Here is a 9019-nt window from a genome sequence, read left to right on the forward strand (position 1 = left end):
ACACACACACACACACACACACACACACACACACACACTGACAGCTTTCTCTCTCATATAAATTTTCCACTGCAGCAGTGTGTCGTCCTCTAACGCTGCACGTTCACATTTTACCTGCAGCTCATCGAGTCTGACGAGTAACAGCAGCGTCACGCAGCAGCTCTTACACACAAACCCATCAAACTATTTGCATGTTGAAAACACTAAATGAATAAAAGCCAAAAACTTTTATTTGCGTCAGTCGTGCTTCATCTTTGTTAAGGTGGAATTTATGACTGAGCTGTTGCATCAGACATTTGTACATGTGCGGTTGTGTCTTGTTTCCCGGCTGCAGGCGACGTGACCGTGTCATTCAGGGTCCGTGAAGCCAGTTGAGGAGAGAGTCGCTGAAGGAAAGACGGAGCGTGGGGTTGACGAGGTGGATCGGTGCCGGGATCGAGATCGTAGTTACGAGCGGCTGAAAATGAGTTCCCTCCCCTCGGACACCCGGAGTAAAGCTGCTGCCGCCTCGTGGTGAAAGACGTCAATTCAGGCGGTTCAGGAATCTGATCGGGACGCTTCCTTTGGAGGTTTTCCAGGCGCATCCACCTGATAGGAGACGCCAGCGTCGACCCAGAGCACAGCTGGACCAGAACACAGCTGGATCATCCCTATAAACGTGTCTGTCGCTGACTGACTGACTGAGTGATGAAGTTACACCATTGGTCGGCCAGACGAGTCTTGGAGCTGCTTTTCAAATTGAATTGACGGGAGAAGTTTCTATAACAGCAATTTTACAAATTTCGCACCTTCGTCTCTAGAGTTCTTGACTTTTCAAACCCCTTTAGTGACTTTTTTATTCAAAGACGCACTGAGCAACTTGTTTCGGGAGAAGAGAGTCGTCTTTGTTTGCGAGAGGTCGGGCAAAATCAATAAAATATAAATTGCAAAAAGGATAAAGAAAGTATTTTTAATCGGCACATCAAAATTTCTAAAAAAGAAATCCAAATGATAAGAAATGCTGTAAATCTGCAGCAAATGTCCTAATTATATTTTACTTTAAATAACAGAGCTGCAGATTTTAAACATGAAACTCAATGAAACAATGAAACGTGGTCGGACGACTAAACTTTAAGTCTAAGTTTAAAACTCAGAGTGTGTGAACACCAAACACTAAACATCACCTCTGGATGTGAAATACTGTCGTACCCTCGGTCTGTTGTTGTGAACTTTGACCTGTGAATTTGGATGTAATCCTGATGTTTACATCTGTCGAGCCCCGAGGAAGAAAACCCAACATGTCCGAGTCTGTAATCCTGGGCATTTCTACAAAATCAGGCAAAGACGAGATGCAGTGTGACAAGAGAAGGGGACAGGATGTGGAAAAAGAAAGAAATCTGGTCACACACACACACACACACACACACACACACACACACACACACACACACACACACACAGATGATGAAGGATATGCTGGAAAAAGCTGAACAGAAAAGAGCAGGACAGGTGCAAACCATTAACCACTGTATGGAAAGTCAAATAGCAGGACTGTGTGTGTGTGTGTGTGTGTGTGTGTGTGTGTGTGTGTGTGTGTGTGTGTGTGTGAGAGAGAGAGGAGAGAGAGAGAGAGACAATGACAATCACAGAGACTACCAACCAACTCCAAACTCTTAGTGTATCCTGAATCAACAAACTCCACCCTCCTGCTCCGCCCCGCGACTCGAACCAAACGCCACGACCTCTCGCCTCCTGCTCGTCTCCTAACGTCTTTACGATCACCATCTTTTCTCCTCCGTCTTAAACATCCGGTTCTGCCCCCGTGAGACGAAAGCAGCAGCTGAAACCTGTGAATTTACTTGTAGCCGACATTAAAATCAACATTTTATTTTTCACGTTTTCCACCAATTTAAAAAAGAGCGAAAGAGCGTAACCTGCATCCTCGGCTCAGATTAGCCATGTTATTAGCCGCGTGCTAGCGGTACCGCTCCTCGGATGCTAACGTCTGCCGTCAGCTGATCCGTCACTTCCGGTCATGACTTTACGATTTCCTTGTTTCGCTCGTTTTCGTGCAACGCGGCGAAGCAGACATCTTGTTTTCTCTCGCCGCTGGTCGGAGCGATGTTTCCCGGAGGCTCGTCGAAGTCAAAATCGCAGCCATCACAGCTTTTTTCCTTTTCCCCTCATTTTGTTGGAAACACGATTACGTAGTTTTTCCTAATTCAAAAAGCAGCGAAAAAAAACAATGAACTTCTTTTTAAAAAATGTTTATGTTGTGATTGCATCTTTTCTCTCTCGCAGTGATGGATGACCTTCAGCGTCTGAGCCGTTTCCTGTGAACGAGCCCGGGCGTCGTTAAGGCCGAGCTGATTTGAAAACATATCTCTGATTGTGTCACATGCATGTAGCGGCGGTCAGACTGAACATTTAAGGCATGGAAAAGGTAAAAAAAGGAAAAGCATCTATATATATATCAGGAGCGGCGCAGCGTTTCCTGCTGGTTAATGGGAGATAATGGAGGTCTGATTGTAATACGCAGCAGCTGATCTGATGTGGGAAAACTGAGAGAAAGCTGATGACAGAGATGCTATCTGCTGGGAAAAGCAGCCTGCTGCTAATTCTTTTTCTTTCTTTCTCCTCCTTTTCTTTTCCTTCCTCTGTTTCTCTCACTTCATCTTTCAGCTTTTTATCCTTCTCATCCTTTTTCTCCACTTGTCTCCTTCACCTCCTCCTCGTTTCATCTTTCCTTCCCTAAGTTTTAGTTTTCCTTTCTTTCTTTTCCTTTATTTCACTTTCTGTTGCTGCCTCTCTTTCTCTTCCTCATCTTCCCTCCTCTTGTACTTTCTTTTCTTTCTACCATATATTTTGTCAACTCTATTCCTTTCGTTCTTTATCTTTATTTTTCACTTCATTCTTCATCTTTTCCTCATTCGCTCCGTCTGTTTCCGTCTTCCTCTCCTTTCTTCATCCTCTTCCTCCCGTCCTTCCTTCCCTGTCCGTCTTCTCTTCTTTCCTCCCCATTCCCTTCATCCCTCGATCCCTGCAGTACTGAGGGATGCGGAGGAGCTTCGATGGTTAATTACCTGCTTCACTTACATCCACTTACAGCGCAACTCTATTTCACACCCCGCCGTCAGCCTCAAGAGACACACACACACACACACACACACACACACACACACTCACACACACACACACACACACACAAAAACAAACAGAAATCGGGTGCACATTAGGTCACGTAAAAACATGCAGTTTCAGTTGTGATGTGACGTCTCTTCTCTCGTGGAGCTTTGTTCTCTCTTGTGTTGTGGCAAAAAGAAGTAAGTGAACCCTTTAGTGTGTCCTTTAATAATTCCTGTCAGTAGAAGTCGGTGTCGGCTCGACATCACCGCTGAAAGGCGACAGTAAACAGTCGTTACTGGCTTCTGCTTTTTTAAATTAACACGTAATGAGGAAACATTAGTGACAAGTCGGTGCCGACCTGGAGATGTGTTGGTTTTGCTGCAGGACTGTCGGCACCGGAGCTTCTCCGGGTGTTTTGTGGGAAAAAACGGAGATTCTGCTTCTTCAGGATGCGTCTGTTGTTTTGTTTTTATTTACAACCCAGTGTTGGTGAAACCACGCCCACTTCCGCATGACGAACGCCTTGACACGACGAGCTATCGCTAAACATATCCAACACAGACGTGGTCGTTAGAAACTGGGCTGGAAAAACTCAGATTTAATGATAATGTTCCTCTGTAACTGCTGGACTCTCTAAATATAATAATATGTCAGTGTCGTGTTCACAGCTTCTCTCCACTGCCCCTAGTGGCCGAAGAAATCAGGCGCTGCAGTTTGAAGTCGACAGAAAGTTAGTTAGTCGCCTCTCTGCAAACACGTGTCCCACGACAGGAAGATCTTTTATTACTAATCCATTAATAAACAGACGCACTGCATTATTTCTGTAGGTGGTATTTAGAGAAGTTGGTCTCAGGGATCAGCGGCTTCTACAAATAAAGTTCACGTCCGTGTCGCTGTGTTCACACACACAGCAGGATTTGGTCGTGAGGAAGTAGAAACAAAGGAGAGAAAAAGAGGACAGGAGGAGGTGAAAAGGAAAAGAAAAGAGAGAACATAAATGAAGGCACTCGATCTCTCACACACACACACACACACACACACACACACACACACACACACACACACACACAGAGTCCTCTTTTATCTTGTGCAACAGGCAGGGTTAGGAAATGAGACGAGTGTTTTTTGTCTGAGAGGGCAAAGCAGAAAAAGGGATTTGTCTCCAAATGCAGCTGCAGCAACAGGCTTCCAGTGAGAGTGTGTGTGTGTGTGTGTGTGTGTGTGTGTGTGTGTGTGTGTGTGTGTGTGTGTGTGTGTGGCTAAATGAGATATTGAAACAGAGACATCCTCGCGTTTGTTCTTGACTGATGAGAGCTGAAAATAGGATTTGTCTTTGAATCAGAGGAGGACGGCTGTAAGCCAGTTAAGACGACTGAAGAGCCCATTTCACACCGAGGAAATGGAAGCTGCTGTGAAACGTTTGTCGAAGGGTTTCGCTTTGACAACAACAGATTACGAGGAACAGATTTTTAACAACGTTGATCTCAGAGACAAAAAAAAAAAAAAAAACAAAAACTCTCCAGAGTGGATGAAATGTGAAAACGTGCTTCGATACAGGAAGTTTTCTCTTCCTCTGCGATCGGGAGAACACGCACCATTGAGTCCTGGTCATCGGGGCAGTTCGGGTCGTTCCAACATCGGACGCCGTCACCGAGGCGACGCAGCTTCAGACGCCAGAGCGACGCCAGGTCTCGGCGACATGATGAGTGGACTTGAGTCGCCTACTCAAGTCCACTGTCATGTCGCCCTTGGCTTCTCTCCGGCTCTGATGCCGCCGTCCCCCAGAGCCTTCAGACAGCAGCTCAAGATGCGTTCAAGGGTCCTCTATCTCTGGCAAAGGCAGCACCGAGCTTATCGACCAACTTCACCATCTCCTCTCCCGTGGCGGCGCTTCAATCGTACGACTCGCGTCAAATCTTCCAGTTCTATCGGCTTGTTCAGCTGCCGCCATTGTTGCTCACTTTAAGTCTTCAACCTTTCTTCTTTAAACGTTGGTAAACCTGCAACAGATTTCAGTAACGTGGGGTGGACAGAAATCATTTAGAGGCAGCAGCAGAAAGGACAGAAAATTACATTAATTAAAGAGGCTGAATCTTTTTCATTCATTCCGAGAGCAGAAAACAGGATTTGCCTTTGAAACAGCGGAGAGCAGTTATAAGCCAGTTAGGAGTTTAGAGCAGCCTATTTCACACCGAGAAAATAGACCTGCATTCATGACAGTACATGAAGATAAAGAAGAAGAAAAAAAATCCCTAATTACAGCTGCAGAACACTTGATTTAATTCGCATATTGCTGCTGAGATTATTCTCTTTTGCTGGTACATAAATGACTATCAAGGAAAGACACCAAAGACTAATCTGAGGACGAGTCATAAGCCAGTTAGAGGAATCAAACAGACGATTTCACACTGAGGAAATGGGACTTCTTCGAGACGTTTGGCTCGAGCGCTGTCGGCTGTGAAGCTCGGCGTCACTCGTCGGGACGTTAGAGAAAAGTTTAAAAGGCGGCGAAACAGCTGAGAAAGTGACACGAGGACGACGTGCACAGGTTTAACCTCTGAGGAGACAAATGTGTCGTCTACATCTGTTGATTCTTATAACATTTGTCCATCTTTAATTCCCCGTTTTAACCTCTTAATGTCCGACAGATCCAACGGGGGACTCTCTCTGGGAAAAGCTCAATCTTTTAACTTGTAGACACAAAGTTTTCAAAGGTATTTAAGGCAGAATTTGGGATAAATTCATATTAAAACAGATGCACAGATGTAATAATGCAGCTGTGGATTCTTGTATTAGAGCCGGTGCTTCGCTGGAGCTTGGAGGAGGCAGATACAGAACATACTGTAGATGTGATAACGTCATGCAGAGTGGAAATGGTTTTTCACTGAGGCCAAATGTTTTTAAGGAGGAAGGACGGAGTTCACGAGGTCAGGAAACATTTTCAAATGCCTTAAAGGAATATTTTGACATTTTGGGAAATCCACCTATTTATTTTTTTGTTGCTGAGAATTGCTTCCAGTCTTTATGCTAAGCTAAGATAACCACATCCAGACACTAGCGCCGTAGTTACCGCACAGACATGAGAGTGGTATTGATCTCCTTATCTAACTCTCGGCAAGTGAATAAACGTGTTTCCCTAAAATGTCAAAATATCCCCCTGTAAGGATTTGTGCAGGGAAACGTGATGATTGTTTGTAGATCACCTGAATGCATCGTTTCTCTTCCACCTCACTCACACTTTCACACATGTAACACACACACACACACACACACACACACACAGACTTTGTACCAGGGAACTGGCATCGTGGCGTCCGGTCCGACTTTTTTGGACGTTTGCGTTAACGGATAACGGCGGCGGCGTCGCGCTGCGTGTGTGGAAACGGCTCCGGTATCTTTACTCTGCAGAAACACTGGAAGTTTTTACTGTGGTGAAGTTAAAGCAGAAGAAGAAGAAATAAAGAAAGACAAACACAAAATACTAAAAGCAAACAATAAATAAAATAAATATGAAAACAAACGAAAAAGGAAGGTTGTGGACAGGAACTTGAATTTGCATTTGCAACACACACACACACACACACACACACACACTCAGCCTTCAACAGTCCACAAAGTGATTAAAACACAGTAACACTCGTACTTAAATTACACGTCTTTTAAATGATTTGACTTGACCTCAAATTTATACGGTTTAAAAAAAAAAAAAAAATCCTGGATTGAAGCTTTTAAGTGTGTGTGTGTGTGTGTGTGTGTGTGTGTGTGTGTGTGTGTGTGTGTGTGTGTGTGTGTGTGAAGGAGGGTGTTAAAGGGATTGGAGTAGATCTCATTATTACAGTGGAAGGGTTTAATCATAGTTTTCTAGATGGTGTTTTCCACTTGGTTAACTCTCTGTCTCTCTCTCATCTCACAAATTAGACGTTGGCTAAAAGACACCGCCGCTCTTCTTTCTCTTTCTCCTCCCTCATTCCTTTTTTTCCTGAGTCTTGTGTTTTTTTCATCACTTCCTGATTTTTCCAGTTTGTCAATCTTTCTTTTCTTTGTCAACTTGTTTTCTGTCCCGTGAAACTTCCTGTCTTGCTCCTTCTCTCTTTATTTCCTTCCTCTCATTTTCTTTTTATCTACACATTTCCTTCCTACCAGCTTCCCTCTTCCCTTCCTTCCTTCCTTCCTTCCTTCCTTCCTTCCTTCTATCCTTTCCTCCCCTCTTGTCTCCTTTCTAATGTGCTTGTATTTCTCTCAGCAGGTGCAACCAACTGGCGTTTCCAGTGAAGGAATTCCCCCGATCTTTCCTTCCGTTCCTCCCTCTATCCATGTCTAATCATTTACACACACACACACACACACACACACACACACACACACACACTTTCCAGGACTTTGATGGTGAGTTTGGATGAGCGCAGTAAGAGGAGGTGGAATATCTGAGCCGTGTTAACTGGCAGATCTTTACAAAGAGAGAGAGAGAAAAAACAAAACATTCCTACTTTCTTTCAGGAAAAATATCAGCTTTAAATTCGTCTGTTTGTCTGTTTTACATTCATCATCTGTCACGTCTGCGTTCATCCTCCCACCTCTGTGCACAGCTTCAGGTTTTAAAACCGTGCACTGTGGCGTTCTTCGTGTCAATAAATCATTAACAAGTTAATTTAGTGACATTGAGTTAATTAGAGTAAACAAAGAAGACTGTTCCTGAGTAGCAGGAACCTTTAATGGCAAGTGCATCACATTATATTTGGTCTTAAAATGGCTTAATTTGCTTTAATCAATCAGGAGCGAGTATCATATGTCCGGCAGACTGTTGACACTGAAGCTGTTGTAGTGTTTGCTTGTAGCAGGTAACTTAAAGGTGGTATCTGTATGTTTTGCTATCACTACCTAGCCGACGTTAGCATGTACAGTTGTTTAGTGACCAGTTTTGCCAAGAGCTTTCCATCGTTGTGTTTACGATACAAGATGTTTTAATACGTCCTCTGACCAGCGCTACTTCTTCAGGGTGGACCGGACGCTTCAGTGACTCGGTATCGGAAAGTGACGCGATGTTTCAGCCGGACCAGAGCTAGCTGGTTAGCATGCTAACTTCAGAAGAAGAAAAGAAGCAAAACAAGAGGCAACATTGGCGTTGCTTTCCACCTCTGGAGGCAGCTGTTGGTGAGTAAAGGAATAAAGTTTGATGCTGAACTCACAGCGTTTCTTCTAGACTGGTAAGTAAACAGCTGCTAATGCTAACGTTAGCTTTGTAGCAATAGCAAAAACTAACAAATAGCTCCTTTTAAAACCACAAATATATCTTTTAATTAATATCCTCAAATAAAACACTGGGAAAGGAACCTTTAACTAACATTTAACAAACATCCAGCTGACGCTTTAGAGCAAAATGAACCTTAGTTCCAACATTATTTCCATGTTTGCAAGTTAGAAATCCTGAATCTTACTGTTTCACCACAACAGAATAAAGAAGAAGTGGATTTACTGCACTATTTAATATTTCAGAGAAAAGCAGCAGGTTAATCTGCTCGAACGTAATCAAATTCAAGAGCCTTAATAAAACATTCTGGCTAATTTATTTACGAAAACACTGGGAAACTCACAGTAATATGACAACCAATCAGTGACTCCGCTGGAAATTTGATTAAAGTCAACATCAGGAATAATTTTCAAATAAGAATTGAGACGAACTTTTAGGCATTTAGCTTCGTTCAGCATCGTGTCACTTTCAGCTGCGTGTGTGATTATTAAAGATGCTAAGTGTGTGTGTGTGTGTGTGTGTGTGTGTGTGTGTGTGTGTGTGTGTGTGTCTTGCCTTTTACCAGGCATCTTAATGACACCGCTGCTGAATCAGCAAAACAGTGTACCGAGTGAAGAGGATGAAAGATGGAGAGAGAGGGAGGAGGGGGGTAAGTAGGAGGGGAGG

Source organism: Seriola lalandi, unplaced genomic scaffold (assembly GCF_002814215.2).
Source record: "Seriola lalandi dorsalis isolate HSWRI2012SDOR001 ecotype SW California unplaced genomic scaffold, Sedor1 jcf7180002054418, whole genome shotgun sequence".
NCBI classification, from domain to species: Eukaryota; Metazoa; Chordata; class Actinopteri; order Carangiformes; family Carangidae; genus Seriola; species Seriola lalandi.